Here is a 17060-nt window from a genome sequence, read left to right on the forward strand (position 1 = left end):
AGAGTGTGTGTGTGTGTGTCGAGAGGAGGGGTGAGGGCAAGGTTAGTTTCCACGTATCCTGAATAGAAGCAGGAGACTCTGAGAGTGAGTTCAGAAGTTACGTTAGATGGAACAGAGAGTCATCTATTTGGAAAAATGGCAAAAAAATTTCCTTTAAAATGTCCATTAACCAGGAGTTTTGCCTAAGAGGTAGAAAATAAAAAAATGAGCTCAGTGGAGCTGTTTCTCTAGATGTGGTATTGCACACACATGTGGCATATGCACACATACGACCACACACCACAAACATGCACACACACGTGTGCATGTACACACACAAACACGCACACATGTTCATGTGCACATATGCTCCCACACAAACATGTCCACACACATGTGCACGTGCACACACCCACACACAAACATGCACACGTGTGCACATGCATACCCCACACAAACACATATATGTACACATACACACATGACCACACACAAATACACACCTGTGCACATACCTCCACATGTGCAAACACACACACACACATGTGCATGCACCCATTTCCACTCCTCCCCTCCCCTCAGACAACAACGAAGTATTTTATGCTTTGACCTCAATTCCTCAGTGAATTTCTAGGTCAGCAATTAGACCCGGGTCTGGTTGCCAACTAAACAAGATCAGAGTCTGGGAGGCCCCTTCCCAGTAAAACCAGGTTGCCCTTGAGAGGAGAGCCGGGAGGGAAGTGTTCTGAATTTTGAGGTCTGTCTCACATGTGTACACTGCACATTTATGGTCTTTTTCATTTTTTATAAAAATGAGAGGAATAGCCTTGAGCTTTCAATTTGTTTTAAAAGTCAGACCTGGGTTTGTCCTTGGTTCAGGGCAGCTGCCACCTCAGAGGTTTGTCATGAGACAATCCCGCCAGGATTGCCACCCAACGCCGTGCAAATGAACGCTGGTGGTTCTACAGAACACCCCATCTGCTCTTCCGCCACCTTGCAGGTGTCCAGTTAAAGTCCACCATCAGGGCTGGCAGATGGCGTGGTGGTTAAGGTGCTGGACTCCCACATGGCCAACCGCGGTTTGAGTTGTAGACCTGGTGGCTTGCTTTCTTACTTTCCCTCTCTCTGTCTCTGTCTCTCTCTCTTTGTCTCGTGTGTGCCTTATAGCAAATTTAAAAAAATAGTCATAATAAATTAAAATTTTTAAAAAGTTTAAAAATAAGTACACCATCAATGCTTTGGTCCCTAGCCAGGTTCTTGACCTCCTGCAGCTTCTCTTCCAGCCTGCACTGCCCTTCAGGAAAGCACGTTCCCAGGCGGGGTTGAGGGTGCAATAGACGGTCCCGGAGGTGCGATAGACAGTCCCAGGAGGAATGGCCGCCATCTGCTCAGGGGGTGCTGCCCACAGGCACCGGGCGAGGCTGGTCCTTTGAGTGCGCTTTCAAGGGTGCTGTGGGCTTGAAGAGGAGCCCTTTGGCTTTTCTGCCATGTGAACATGACCAGCCAGCGCCTGGAACTGGGCCCCAGAAGCTCCGAACTGATGAGGCATAGGAGGGGCACTGTGGAAGCACAGGGCTTATCTTGAGGGTAAATTTACTTATTTATTTATTTTTATTAAAAACATTTTTTTGGAAATGAGTCTTGCTTTGTTGAGACTCTCCTGCCTCAGTGTCCTGAGGAGCTGGGATTAAAGGTGCATACCACCAGAAATCAAACCCAGGCCTCCTGTGGTCCTGCAGGCACAGTGTCCCAGTGGTAGCACCTAGGTTTATTTTAATTAGATAATATGCTTCTCTGGAGAGCTTGGTGGTGGTGCAAGAAGTTTCCTCAAAGCTACTCTTTTGCTACAAATCCTGGTTTTTGGCTAAATCTTTCTATACAGGGGCTTTTATTTGTATTTCTATTTCTTCTTTTATTTTTAAACATTGCTAGAGGGTTCGTGTGCTCAACAGAGACACAGAGACAGAGGGAGAAAGAGAGAAACCCCAATGGGGGTCCATCATCCTGCATCAACCCCCTCCCCTCCATTTCTCCCTCCAGTCAAGATTTGGAGCGTGCATGCACACACGGCTGCTGTGTTTTCCCAAGCTGCCAGTTCCAGGGTTCGAACCGTGCAGTCAGCCATGTGGGGTCTGCTCTCTTAATCATCAGGCTACAGGGCTGGTCCTCTATTTCTTTTTTAAAACACAAGGTCCAGAAAGAAAAAAGAGAGACAGCAAAGTGCCCTTGAACGGTTCGTGCACAGCTCAGTTTCAGGGGGCGCTTTTGGAGAGGCTGCACAGTCCACTCGAAGATGCTCCTAGCAAAGAACACTCTTTTAACCGCTTCCTCTCCACCCCACCCCGCATCCACATTTCTCTTCCTCTTTTAGGCAAGTATTAGTAGAATGGTTTTCATAAATTAGTCTTCAATTGCTGCATACAGAGAAATGCCTGCTTCCCCAAGGCACGCAACTTTGAGGAAGAACTGAAATACTCCTCCACGGAATCCCTGGGGGACTCCCCTTTGGGTTCTGAACGTGACAGAGATCATGTCCTGACAAGCCATCTGTGAGACTGTGCCCTGAGTAACCCAGCTGCACACCTGTGGCTGATGGCTCACAGGTGTGAATCCTTGGTGACCAGCCTCTTAGAGCTAAGGAGCCTATCTGGTTAATGGCAGATGGACTGGGACAGCAGGTGGTATGGTGATTAAGGAGCTGGGTCCCACATGGCTGACTTCAAAGTTCAAGTCCTGGACTTGGTGGCTTGAAAAACATGTTAGGCACATGTGCGTATGTGCCCAAAATTCTGAAAAGAGAATGGAGGAGAATGGATTGTGGTGTGGCCATCACCCTAGGGGGTGATTTCTCCCTTTCTCTTTCTCCTTTTCTCCTCTGTCTATCTCTCTGTGCCAAGTGTTCATGCCCTATAGTGAAAACTGAAGGGGGGGGGGGGAAAGACACATGGATGATGCCTGATGCCCCTGTCTTCGTAGGAAAAGCCACTGTATTGCCAGGTTGACTTCCAGGATGACAATGCCAGGAGAGTTCTGGACTTTGCGTTTATTTTATTTATTTATTTTAGAGAGAGATTTTCTTTGCTATAGGGTGCGTGCACTTGCCAGAGAGACAGAAAGTGATCACCCCCTGGGGAGATAGCCACGCCACAATCCCTTCTCCTCCAGTCTCCTCTCAGGATTTCGGGCATGCATGCACATGCACTTGGTGTGAGTTTTAAGCCACTGGGTCTGGAACTTGAACCATGGTCAACTACATGGAAGTCCAACAACATAACCGTTATGCCATCTGCTGGTTCCCCTTGTGTTTAAAAAAGAAACAGAGGGACAGCCCTGTAGACTGGTGATTAGGGAGGAGATTCTGCATGGCTGACTGCACGGTTTGAAAGAAAGACATTGACTCCAGCTGGGAGAGAAGGGGTAAGTCTGCATAGAGGAAACAGTCAGACCTCTGGGTCTCCCTGAAAATGGGCAGGGAAGACTGTGGAGATACTTCACAGGATCTGTCATGATTTTTTTTTCTCCTAGATTACAGGATTAAGCTTGATTTATATTTTAAAATTTATTTGTATTCATGATAGAGAACACACGCACAAGAAAGAGATGCCCCTTAGAGTCTCTTCACACTGTGGTCCCCTTCCTCCAGCCTCCAGTTCAACACTCAGGCATGTACGTGTGCTCCATGCATGTTCTCAGGCTGACCCAGGGATCTGAACCTGTGGCTAGCCATGTGGCTTCCAGATTTGCTGTTCAGTTTGCACTGACTGTACTATCTGGCTAGGCCGACTGATTATTTTTAATTGAAACTTTAGCTATAGATTAGTATGTGGTTTTAATAGATAATTCAGAGGTATACCTCTACACTCTGCCCAGTTTTCTTTCATACTAACATTTTGAAAAACTATAGGGCAAGGGGACTTCAAAGACTTTGTAGAAAAATAAAAATAAAGTATGAATTTATTTTGGTGCAAATTAAATTTGAAATTCATGTGTAGTTTTTTCTTTCATAATCCTACTTTCCATGAAATTTTGTGTATATCATCACAACACAGATATTACCACTGACACAATCCACTGATTTTACTCAAATTTCCCAAGGTTTATTTAAACTCTTGTTTGGTGGATATTTAGGACTGTACAATTTTGTGGACCTACCACCATAGATAAGGTATTGGGCAGTTCCATCACCACAAAGATCCCTGCTATTGCCCTTTTATAACCACACTCATCTCCTGCTTCTTCTGCACTGAGGTCTCTAACTGTCTGGCAACCACTAATCTGTTCCCCATTTCAAAAACTTGTCACTTCAAGACATTTTGCAAATGGAATGATTCAGTAAAGAGACTGACATGTTTTCACTCATCAGCATTTCTCAGAGGTTCATCCAAGTCGTTGTGTGTATCAATAGTCTGCTCCTCTTCATTGCTGAGTAATGTTCCAGGGTATAGGTGTACCACAGTTTGTTTAACCGTTCATCTGTTAAAGAATGTCTCGGCTGATTCCAGTTTGGGGCTGTTATAAAGCTTCTGAAAACATTTCTGTACAAGTTCTTGGGTGGACATAAGTTTTATTTCTCTGGCATAAATGTCTAGGAGTGGAATGGCTGGTTCAGATGGTAACCATATGTTTAGTTTTGTAAGAAACTGCTAATGTGTTTTCTAGAATGGCTGAGCCATTTTACGTTTCCACCCCTAGTGTGTGAATGATCCAGTTTCTCTGCATTCCTGCCAGCCTTTGGTATTGTTATTGCTTTTTATTGTGGTCAGTCTGATGGCTGCAGAGTGTAGTTCACTGCGGTTTTAAGTGGCATTTCCATAACGACTAATGACGCCAACATCCTTTTGTGTGCATTTGCTATCTCATGTGTCCTCTTCAGTGAGTTGTAAGTTTCTGTCTTTTGCCCGTTTTCTAATCGGATAGTTTGTTTTTCTGCTGTTGGGTTTCCAGTGCTCTTTATAGATTCTAATCCTTTGTTAGCATGTGGCTTGCAAATAGCTTCTCCCAGTCTGTAGCTCATCTTTCCACATTTTTTTTTTTTGAGAGGTTTTCGCTATAGGGCGCGTGCTCTCTCCAGACAGATAGAGAGAGACATAGAGACAGAAAGCGAGAAATCATCCCCCGGGGGGATGGTCACGCCGCAATCCCTTCTCCTCCATTCTCCTCTCAGGATCTTGGGCACACACGCACACGCACCCGGCGTGAGTTTTAAGCCACCGGGTCTGAGACGCGAACCGCGGTCGACTACGTGGGAGTCCAGCGACATAACCATTACGCTAACTGCTGGTTCCTCACATTTTTCACATGGGCTTTTCAAGAGAAAAAGTTTTGAATTTGATGGGGTCCAACTAACTAGTTTTTCCTTTTAGCATTTTAGTATTTTTAGCATTGAGTCTTAAAACTTTTTTCCTAGCCCTAATTCCAATTATTTTAACTTACTACTTTTAAAGTTTAATATTCTTATATATGAATTTTTTTTTAGAGACTTACGTTTGAAAATTGAATCTGTGATCTATTTGGCATTACTTTTTGTTATGAGCTATGAAGTTTCAGTTGAGGTTTACTTATTTATTGCTTTGTTTACTGCACGTCTAATGGTTCCAGGTCCATTTGTTGAAAAGCTATCTTCCTTCCATTGAATTACTTCTGTACTTTTGTAAAAACCAGTTGAGCATATTTCAGTGGGTACATTTCTGTATGCTCTACTCTGTTCCATTGATCTGTGTCTCCTCCTCCCTTTTTTCCCCTCCTCCCCTCTCCCTTTCCTCCCTCCCTTCCTTCCGCTAAGTGAGAGAGAGCGAGAGGGAGAGAGCATGCAGGAGAAAGAGAGGTATTTTTGCCACATTGAGAGCCTCTTGCCCCAGCTCCAGTTAGCCAGGACCCCAGGCACTCCTACCACGCCCGGCCTGTTCACACTGGGCTGGAATCTGAACTCGGGCCTTCCACACGGCTATGTACGTCTCCACCAGCACCACACCGCCTTGCATACTGTAGCTTCTTAGTGAGCCTTGATTTCAGGTAGTGTGTTTCCTCTCACTTTATTCTTCATTCTCAAGATGGTTTGAGTGATGTGCTTTTCCATTTAACTTTTTTTTAGAGATATTTTTGCTATAGGGTATGTATGCTCACCAGAGTGACAGAGAGACAGGAAGCGAGAACCCCCCAGGGAGGATGACCACGCCGCAATCCTTTCTCCTGCATTCTATTCTTGGGATCTTGGACACAGATGCACATGTGCCCGGCATGAGTGTTAAGTCACTCACTCTGTGACTCAAACCATGGCTACTTGGGAGTCCAGTGATATAAACATTACACCACCTGCTGGTCCTTCCATATAACTTTTAGAAAAAGGTTATCTAACTCTAAAACAAAACCTTATTGGGACTTTTTTGGTAACAACCTCACTAAGAGATGATTCATATACCATATAATCCATACATGTAATGAGTATAATTCAGTGTTTTCTTAGTTTATTTCACAGGGTTATGCAACTGTGCAGAAAAGAGAGAACATAGCAGGTGATCTTTAGAAGGCCAGCCGGCAAGGTGAGCCTCGGCTGGTGTCTGGGAACTTGGCTCCCCGAGGAGCCAACAGCTATCTGATAAGAGTAGCTCCCCATGCCTAGACTGTTGGTACAGAGCGTCTGGTTTATACCAAACACCTGTTTTCCTTTGGGGAGTCTTCAGTTTTGGCATGTGGTAGGCAGAGGGTGCAGAGTCTCTAACGGGTAGACAATGACTCATGACTGCATTTTGCTTGCTGGGGAGGAGTGCATCCTGTGGGACTCCTCATAGGAGGGACAGAACACAGGGAAACCTCACAGGTATTCTGCCAGGACCTGGTGTGTCCTTACTATGTCCCAGTCATAAATCTTAGCCATGAGGATGACATATGGCGAGCCCCATGAGGCTGTCTCATGGATCTCTGAAAGTGCAGCTGGTCTTGGAGATCCCAACTCAGTGGCGGCGGTTGAGATTGGCCAGAGTAACCTCAACTCATTGACATAGGGCTACAGCATTATTTGGGGAAAATAAATTGGAAGCCAATGAAAGCAGACAGAAATCAACAGAAAGTTGTCCAGTATGCACACATGCAGAATGGGTCTGTCTTCCTGGTGGGTTGACCCCATCATTATGTAGTAGTCTCTTTGTATCTAGTTATTTTCCTTGCTCTAAAGTCTACTGTATTAGATATAAACATAATCAAATGATCTACATACATGAATGAAAAGACAAGGTTAGCAGAGATTCATAAAGAAAGCTATAACCCAGCTACATACTGTTCGCAAGAAACTTATTTAGATTGAACGACAGGCAGGTTGAAAGTAGAAGGGTGGGTCCAGATGTGCTGGCCCAAGTTGGGGGGAGCACCACTGCACAGAGGCCAAGTCCACCAGGCGCCCTGCTTTTAGTGGATTAAAGTTTAATCTTTTTCTATTCTCTTTCTTTCTCCCTGTCCCTTCCTTCCCATTCCCTCCTTCTCTTCCCTTTCCTCATTCTTTCCTTCCTCTCTCCCTCTTTCTTGTAAATGAGTGAGAGAGAGAGAGAGAGTGCGTGAGAAGAGCACATGCAGGAGAGTGAGAGGGAGGGAGAGAACTTTTCTGCAGGGCCTTGCCACATTGTGATCCTCCTGGCCCAGCCTCCTGGTCAGCCAGGACCACAGGCACTTGCTGCCATGCCCAGTCTGTTTTGCTGGGCGGGGATCTGAACCCGGACCCCCATGTGGACTTGGCTTCTGTGCAGCGGTGCTTCCCAACTCTGCTGGTCCTTCCATATAACTTTTAGAAAAAGGTTATCTAACTCTAAAACAAAACCTTATTGGGACTTTTTTGGTAACAACCTCACTAAGAGATGATTCATATACCATATAATCCATACATGTAATGAGTATAATTCAGTGTTTTCTTAGTTTATTTCACAGGGTTATGCAACTGTGCAGAAAAGAGAGAACATAGCAGGTGATCTTTAGAAGGCCAGCCGGCAAGGTGAGCCTCGGCTGGTGTCTGGGAACTTGGCTCCCCGAGGAGCCAACAGCTATCTGATAAGAGTAGCTCCCCATGCCTAGACTGTTGGTACAGAGCGTCTGGTTTATACCAAACACCTGTTTTCCTTTGGGGAGTCTTCAGTTTTGGCATGTGGTAGGCAGAGGGTGCAGAGTCTCTAACGGGTAGACAATGACTCATGACTGCATTTTGCTTGCTGGGGAGGAGTGCATCCTGTGGGACTCCTCATAGGAGGGACAGAACACAGGGAAACCTCACAGGTATTCTGCCAGGACCTGGTGTGTCCTTACTATGTCCCAGTCATAAATCTTAGCCATGAGGATGACATATGGCGAGCCCCATGAGGCTGTCTCATGGATCTCTGAAAGTGCAGCTGGTCTTGGAGATCCCAACTCAGTGGCGGCGGTTGAGATTGGCCAGAGTAACCTCAACTCATTGACATAGGGCTACAGCATTATTTGGGGAAAATAAATTGGAAGCCAATGAAAGCAGACAGAAATCAACAGAAAGTTGTCCAGTATGCACACATGCAGAATGGGTCTGTCTTCCTGGTGGGTTGACCCCATCATTATGTAGTAGTCTCTTTGTATCTAGTTATTTTCCTTGCTCTAAAGTCTACTGTATTAGATATAAACATAATCAAATGATCTACATACATGAATGAAAAGACAAGGTTAGCAGAGATTCATAAAGAAAGCTATAACCCAGCTACATACTGTTCGCAAGAAACTTATTTAGATTGAACGACAGGCAGGTTGAAAGTAGAAGGGTGGGTCCAGATGTGCTGGCCCAAGTTGGGGGGAGCACCACTGCACAGAGGCCAAGTCCACCAGGCGCCCTGCTTTTAGTGGATTAAAGTTTAATCTTTTTCTATTCTCTTTCTTTCTCCCTGTCCCTTCCTTCCCATTCCCTCCTTCTCTTCCCTTTCCTCATTCTTTCCTTCCTCTCTCCCTCTTTCTTGTAAATGAGTGAGAGAGAGAGAGAGAGTGCGTGAGAAGAGCACATGCAGGAGAGTGAGAGGGAGGGAGAGAACTTTTCTGCAGGGCCTTGCCACATTGTGATCCTCCTGGCCCAGCCTCCTGGTCAGCCAGGACCACAGGCACTTGCTGCCATGCCCAGTCTGTTTTGCTGGGCGGGGATCTGAACCCGGACCCCCATGTGGACTTGGCTTCTGTGCAGCGGTGCTTCCCAACTTGTGCCACCACAAATGAGTCCGTCCTTTTACTTTCAACCTATCTATGACATTCTGTTGAAACAGTTTCTTGTCAACAGTATGTAGGTGGGCTATATCTTTCTTTATAAATCTCTGCTATCTTCTCTTTTCGTTGATGTATGTAGATAATTTACATTTAAAGTAATTATTAAGTTAACATCTATGACTATTTTATACTTATACTTATTTTCTATTTATTTATTTATTTTAGGTTTTTGCCATAGGGCACGTGCTTTTGCTGGAGAAACAGAGAGAGACAGTGAGAGGGAAGTAAGAAATCACCTCCTGGGGGATGGCCATGCTGCAATCCCTTCTCTATTCTCTTTTCTGGATCTTGGGCATGCATGTACACGTGCACAGTGTGAGTTTAAGCCACCGAGTCCAGGACTCGAACTGTGGTCAACTACATGGGAGTCCAGCAACATAGCCATTACACCAACTGCTGGTCCCGATTCTCAAGCTGCCCGGACTGGGAGTTGAACTGTGATGGACCATGTGGGAGTCCAGCACTTTAACCACCATGCCACCTGCTGGCCCCTTCTATTTATTTCTTTTGGTTCTTGTTTCTCTATTTCTTTCTTGGCTTTCTGGGAGTTACTCTGAGCATTGCTTAGGATTCCATTTGTATTTCTTTGTAGTGTTTTTGAGCACACTCCATCTCTTCATATAGTTTTGCAGTGGATGCATGCAGTGTAGACATGTGGCTTATCATGGTCCGTTGCTATCAGTAGTGTGCTATATTGAGCAAGGTGTGTACATTATTTTCCATGTTGGCCCTTTTCTCTTTCTTATTTTGAAATATCATTGTCTTGAGTATCAGATGGTGGTAGGACTTTTGTTTTAATCATCAAGTATGATTTATAAAACGTCTTTGACAAAGCCACAGCCTAATATATGTACCCAAATTTCTGCTCTTCCCATCATTTTGTTTTTCCTGAAGCTCTAAGATTCCTTCTGTTATCATTTCCTTTCTCTTTGAAGAACTTCCTCTAGCCATTCTTTAAGAGTAAGTCAGCTAGCAGCAAATTATTTGCTTTCCTTGACGTGAAAATGTCTCTATTGCCCCTTCATTACTGAAGGATAATTTCGCTGGACACAAAATTTGTGATTGACAGTTCTCTTTAAGCCTTTGAGAATTGTCGTAGCACTTTTTTTGACCATCTTGGTAGCTTCTCTGAGAAATGCATCATCATTTGAACCACTATTATAGATCATATACCATCTCTGGCTGATTTGTTCTTTCTCTTCAGTTTTCAAAAGCTTCATTTTCAGAGCCTTTGTCGTGGTGTTTTGGTCTGCTGGGTTTCTCTGGCACTGCTGGGGCTCCCACAAATCTCTGCTGATATTGTCTGAAGGGACAGAAGGGCTTCCCAAGGGTGGACTCCTGCCATTTCTGCCACTGGTGAAGGGATGAGAGTCTCGTGCTGTGCAACGAAGAGGCTGTGGGACCCAGAGGCTTCCTTGGTCAGGAGGTGGGCTGTAGCTGGGTTTCTATTGATGGATTAGCTCACGCTCCCCAGTATCTCCTGGTGGAAATAGGGGAGACTCAGACACAAGGAGGAAGCAGGGTGTTCCCCTGGCTGTTGATTTTTGGCAGACTTCCTACTGCCCAACTATCCCTGCTCCCTGATACTCTTCAGAGGAATCAAGGAATAAGGCGTCTACCTACTCTTACTAGGTCAGGGTTATCATCCCTTGTGTTGCTAATAACAGAGAGATCTGAGTTAGGGTGATTTATAAGAATAGTGGCTTACTGGGGCCAGCAGGTGGTATAGTGGTTAAGGTGCTGGATTCCCACATGACCAGCTGCGGTTTGAGTCCTAGATCTGGCGGCTTGTTGATCACACCAAACATGTGTGTGTATGTGACCAAAAGTACCAGAAAGAGAATGTAGGACAAGGGACTGTGGCATGGTTATCCCGCTGGGGGGGGTGATTACGCACATTCCCTCTCACTGTTTCTCTCTGACCTACAGCAAAAACTAAAAAAAATTTTAAAAAAATGTTGTTTATTAAACTCATTGTTTTGGAGGCTGAGAAATCCGAGAGCATGGTCCTAATATCTGGGAGGGTCGTCTGCTGCTTCAGGATGTGACAATGGCAGGAGGGTGTGCAGAGAGAGCATGTCTCTGTCTTACAAACTCAGCAAAATTCAGGTAGTAGGTCCCACTCCGATAACCTTGTCTAATTCTAATCAACTCTCAAAGGCTCCACCTCTTACTCCCACAGCTGGATTAAGCTTCCTTAATACCATCAACTACAATAGAATTCCAACACATGACTTGTGGGGAACACATTCAAACCACAGTGTCAAGACTGAGAAACACCGGGTCTGGGAAGAGGTGTGTAAGGGATACACAATGCTCAGCTACTGTCCTGGTCCTACAGTCTCGGAGACCCAAACCAGTTCACTTTCTTCTCGCCACCTTTCAGTTTTCCTTCAGCTGCTTTTTGCATCAGTTCTAGGGCTTCTAGTTGTGCTGAGCATGGAGGGGCTGAGAGAAATGGTCTACACTGTCTTGTACCAACTGAATTCTCCACTATATTTTAACTCGTATGTTACAATATTAGGTACAATCATATCATTAAGCATTTTACTCACTAGTATTGGTTTATCATGCATGTATGTTTGCTTTCAATAAGTATCTAAGATAGCTCGTATTAAACACCATGCATAGGGAACAAGACGGTAAAGATTCACTTTTCCCAGACCAACAGAAGGCGTAATGGTCATGTCACTGGATTCCCACATGGCTAACCATGGTTCGAGTCCCAGACCTAGAAGCTTGAAACTCACTGGGGAACATGTGCATGTGTGCCTAAAATCCCAAGAGGAGAATAGAAGAGGGATTGTGGCATGACCATCCCCTCTGGGGGGTGATTTCTTGCTTTCTGTCTCTCTGTCTCTCCAGAGCACACACACCCTATAGCAAAGATCTCTCCCTCAGAAAAACAGAAAAAGAGTCACTTTTCCTTGCTCCTTCCCTCTAATATAACCAAAGGCTTGGAAATTGTTTAACAAGCTCTGATAGAAAAACTCTGAACGCTGGAAAGAGGAGAGTGAACTGGTTATAGTCTGCAGGAATAGAGACTAGTGGTGGGCTTTACATTTTCTTTCTATCTCCCACATACCCCTGATGGACTCTGGGCGAATGGAACCAGAGCAACCAGTACAGACACACATCCACAGAAAGCCTGGACACAAGGGAACGGAAACTCAGGAGGAACCCAGTGGGGCCACACCGCTTGGTCCTCAGCCCAGGCATGGGCTGCTGACCTGATGTGCCCATAGCAGCAGCTTCTAAGTCCTGGTGAGCTGACCACCCCTACCCCTCCACACCCAGAGCACTGACCAGTGGGCTCATCCATCTAGTAGGAGAGTAGAGAAGCCTGGGCAATTCAACACCCACTCCACACTCGGAGCACTGAGAGGGCAGGCCATTGCCCCCACAGGGGCAGTGTCGGCAGGACCCAGTGTCTCCCTCCGAACACTAAAGGCATCACAAGGCTCAGACTCAGCTGCTCTGGCTCTCCCACTCCCTGTAGGAGGTGGCCCAGGGAAGTGGTTCACCACTGCGAGTGGCACTGACAAGGATTAGTCAGAAAGCCTAGCAGTGCCAGAGAAAGGAGCAGTCCAGAATAGCTTGCAAGAGCTCATAAAACTAAGCTGTCCCTGGACGTCAGCCATGAAGGTAGGCCAGAACCTAAACACTAAACCAAAACAGGGCAACTGCCTTCTATCGAAAATAAGAGACTTAAATAGGATCAAGGGTCTGCTAACATCACAACCCAAATGTCGAGCCTACAACAGACCCTCACCCATAATCCAAAGAGCCTGGATAAGAAAAGACCCTCAGGGACCAGCAGATGGCCTAATGGTTATGTCACTGGACTCCCATGTAGTTGACTGCAGTTCAAGTCCTGGACCCAGTGGCTTAAAACTCACATCAGGCGCATGTGCATGCATGGCCAAGATCCTGAGAGGAGAATGGAGGAGAAGGGATTGCGATGTGGCCATCTTCCCGGGTGATTTCTCGCTTTCTGTCTCTGTTTCTCTCAGTTGTTCCAGAGAGCACACATACCCTATAGCAAAAATCTCTCTTTAAAAAAAAAAAAAGGAGATAATCAAGACAATCAGTTGATATCAATACTGAGATGAATCAGATGTTGGAATTATATCACAAGGAGATTCAGTCATTATAAAAATGCTCCAACAAGTAATTATGAATTCTTTTGAAACAAATAGAAAACTTGAGCAAAAAAAAAAAAAGTAATGCAAAAGAACCAATTGGAAATTATAGAAGTATAATAACTGGGATAAAACAATCATACAAAAATACCATGAAAAAATGATGTAGGCATGATAAAATATCTGCGTCAACGCTCAGAGCAATATGCTTAAGAACCTTACTGAATGTTTGCTCTAAGCCAGATGCTGCTCTAAGCATTCTCTTTGTATTAATTTGCTTAATCTTCACAGTAGCCCCATGAAGTAGATACTATTAATATCCTTGTGTAGTGGATGAAGAAACAGACTCAGAAGGAATGACCTGATTAGATTACACAGCGTACTGGTGTTAGAGCCAGTTGGTCTATCCCCGAGTTTCTGCTCTTATCATCACGTAGTATTGCGTAGTGTCATGCTGCCCCTCTGGGAAAATGAACATCATTTCAGTAACTAATCTCAATGGGCCATTTCTTCCAAGGCTGTTGCAAAGGCCTCCTATAGGTCTCCTTGTTCAGACTCCTCTCCTTCCACTCTGCTTCTCCGTCAAGTTCCACTTTCAGATTTTTGTTTTTTGGATTAATCTGTGTCCCAGGTCCTTTGCACCTGACCTTCCCTCTGCCTTTTCTCCCGACCTTCACTTGGTGGGGATTTCTGCATTTCTGTTCAAATGGCATTGTCGTGGGGAGGCCCTCCCATAATTCCACTATATTGTCTTAAGATGCCATTTTGCTGATGTTTCTTTTTTATTGTCTTTCTCTTTGAGGGATGATTGATAAGAGGAGAGGCCTTATTTACCCTGTTCAGTGCTTTATCACAGTAGCTAGAACTGGCCTGACTTACTGGGTAACTCAAATATTTGCCAAATAAACCAATGAGGAAATGGAGGGTGAGTTATAGTTTTCACTGCCTGAAAACCAGAGAGATGAACTTTTTAATTATGAGACCTAATTTTTAACAGGAATGTGTTGCAGAGGTCCTTATATAAAAAATATCATATGGGGTTGGTCCCCTAGCACTACAATTAAGCACTGCATTGAGGAAGCCAGATATCACACGGGTTTGAGTCCTGGCCCTGGTAATTGAAAAATACAAGGACATGTGCCCTTGATCCAGACAAGATAGAGAGCTGGAGGAAAACGATTGTGGTGTGACCAGGCCCCAGTGGGAGGGGTGCTTTCTCTCTCCCTCTCATGCATATATTCCTGCCCTTTGGCATAAACAAAAGTCATATAATAAAATAGATAAATTTTCATCAGTACAGTTCATGGATTATTAGCAACAGTGTAATATTTCTTATGTATCTGCTTTCCAAAACATGTATTCAGTATTTTTTGAAATGCTACATCTGGAAGGAAGCTACCCTTAAATCTCAATGCTTTTAAAAAAATATTCTAATTGGCCAACAGTGTAAGGTTTACCAGTTATTAAGTATCTGTGATGCTTAGAGCCCCTGACATGGACCAGTGACTGGACTAATGTTATGAATGAGCCAATGTCACCCTTGTCCTCACCAGAGCTCCTTGGTAGCCTCTTCCTCATTGATTATAGAGTCTATTTTTCTCCCCAGCAAAGACCAGCTCTAACTCCTCTCTCTGTGACATCTGAAACAAACACAGAGTCCTTGGGACCCTAATGGTCTCTCACCCCTACTGAGTAGTTGCCTGGTTGGTTGTTTCCCTGGAGCATGCAGAGTTCTTTAGCTTGTTAATTGACTGACTTCCGTGTTCTCAGGGGGCAAACAAAGAAAAGCAGGATCTAGGCCCCACCTTCCAGAGTGCACAGGTCAGTTAGCAAAAGGATGCATTTGCACAGGAAAGTACAGGAAAGTTCTAATGGCAACTGTGATAAACCTCTCATCCTATCTGCCCCCTTTCCTAACTTCTCTATTTTTGGTGATGTAATTTTCCCATCTTTGTGACTAAGAGATGAATAAGAAATGTTAGAGGAAGAGCTGGTTTGAAGCGGAACATAATGACTTTATTTGAGGTTGAGTTTGAGGTTTTGGTGGGACAAGCTCATCTGAGTCATCTCCACTCCCTTCTATCGACACTGACTCAACCAACTGCCAGTACCTGAAGATCCCGCCTCGAAGAGGTCTTTTGGACCTGCCTCCTTTTTGGCTCAGGGTCTCATTGGAATGACTGCAACAGCCTTGGACCATCTCCAGGCCCATGACTCATCTTCTTCTCAATCTATTCTTCTTAAACTCCAGATCCGAGTTTTCAGCCCTTCAACAGCTAGTCTAGCTACTCTAACTGGGGTTATGTCTTAGTCTGTTCCTGCAGCTATAACACAATACATTAGGTCGGTCATTTATAAACAACAGCACTTTATTTCTCACAGTTCTGGATGCTGGGAAGTCCAAGATCACAGATCCTGCCGATACAGGATCTGGTGAAGGCTTTCTAAGATGGCGCTTTCAAGTTGTGTCCTCACATGGTGGGAAGTAGAGGGCCAAAGGGACAAATGCAGTCCCCATTCAGCAGAAGGGAAGGGAGGGCAAGGCTGCTCTCCAAAGACTCTTTTATAAGGTCATTAATTCCATTCATGAGGGTGCAGCCACATGGCCTCATCATCTCGTAATGGCTCTGCCTCTAACTACTGTTGCATTGGGGTTTAGGTTTCCACATGAATTCTGGAGGGATATAAACATTAAGCCCACAGCAGGATAGAAACAAGCAAAACTCCTTTTTTTTTGCTCATGGGAGGGTTTCAGTGGTGATTCCATCTCATTTTTTCCAGGGAAGCCTCCAGAGGGCTTAGAAATGACCCCCACACCCCACATGGCAGTGAAGGCCCTCCAGACATGCCTTCCAGGTTCATGTTTTATGACAGCTTCAGACACTCCTGTCCAGCAGGAAGCCCATGCCGCCCACCCCTTTGCCTTTGCTCAGTTTCCTACCTTAGCCTGGATGTTCTCCACTCTCCAGCCTCCCTTGCCCACTCTACCTGTAAAAATTCTACTCTATACTTCATGGTTGAATTCAAAGCCCATTTTTTTCATAGGCTTTGCCCAAAATATGTGCTCTTGTTTCTGAGTTCTTCTAGGACCTTTTGTACATTTCTGACACCTATCAGGTTATACTTGGTATCAAATTAAATGAACATCTTAGTTCCCCTCTTAAACTTCCAGAGACAAGGAGCCACCTCTTGAATGTACTGGAGGCTTCTCAGTTCTACACTTCAGCTGCTGCCTTATACAAATAAAGGCAATATATTTTGTTAAAATTTATTATCCAAAGTAAAACACGTTTAAGAATGAAAGGGCACTATTAACAATTATGCTGGGCAAAAACCAAAACTGAAATCATCCTTATCTATTAGAATATAGGTCATCTATTTATGCCAAATGACGGTTCAGCGGCCCGTTTGTGCATTAAGTAGAAATGCTGGTTGTGTGGACAATGAACAGTGTGAAAAAGTGGAGGAAGGAGCCTTTTCTAATACCGGCATTGATGAGGATGGTCCCATAGAGCAGGTAGTCCCTGCGTATGTCCAGAGAGAATGGACAAGCAAGATTCAGGAAGGTCTAATTAGACAGAGGATGGAGTGATAGGAGCCAAGGCAAAACTGCTTTTGACATAGAGAAAAATGAATGTGTTCGAACTCGTGGGTTACGCTTGGGAGACATAGGCAATGTGATTG

General features: G+C 44.8%; 1 protein-coding gene across 1 annotated transcript in view; it reads right to left on the minus strand.

Annotated features, from left to right (window-relative positions):
• RFX8 (regulatory factor X8) overlaps window positions 1-17060 on the minus strand; it is an 85775-nt gene that overhangs the window by 53767 nt on the left and 14948 nt on the right.

Source organism: Tupaia chinensis, unplaced genomic scaffold, assembly GCF_000334495.1.
Source record: "Tupaia chinensis unplaced genomic scaffold, TupChi_1.0 Scaffold144276_1, whole genome shotgun sequence".
Taxonomy (NCBI): domain Eukaryota; kingdom Metazoa; phylum Chordata; class Mammalia; order Scandentia; family Tupaiidae; genus Tupaia; species Tupaia belangeri.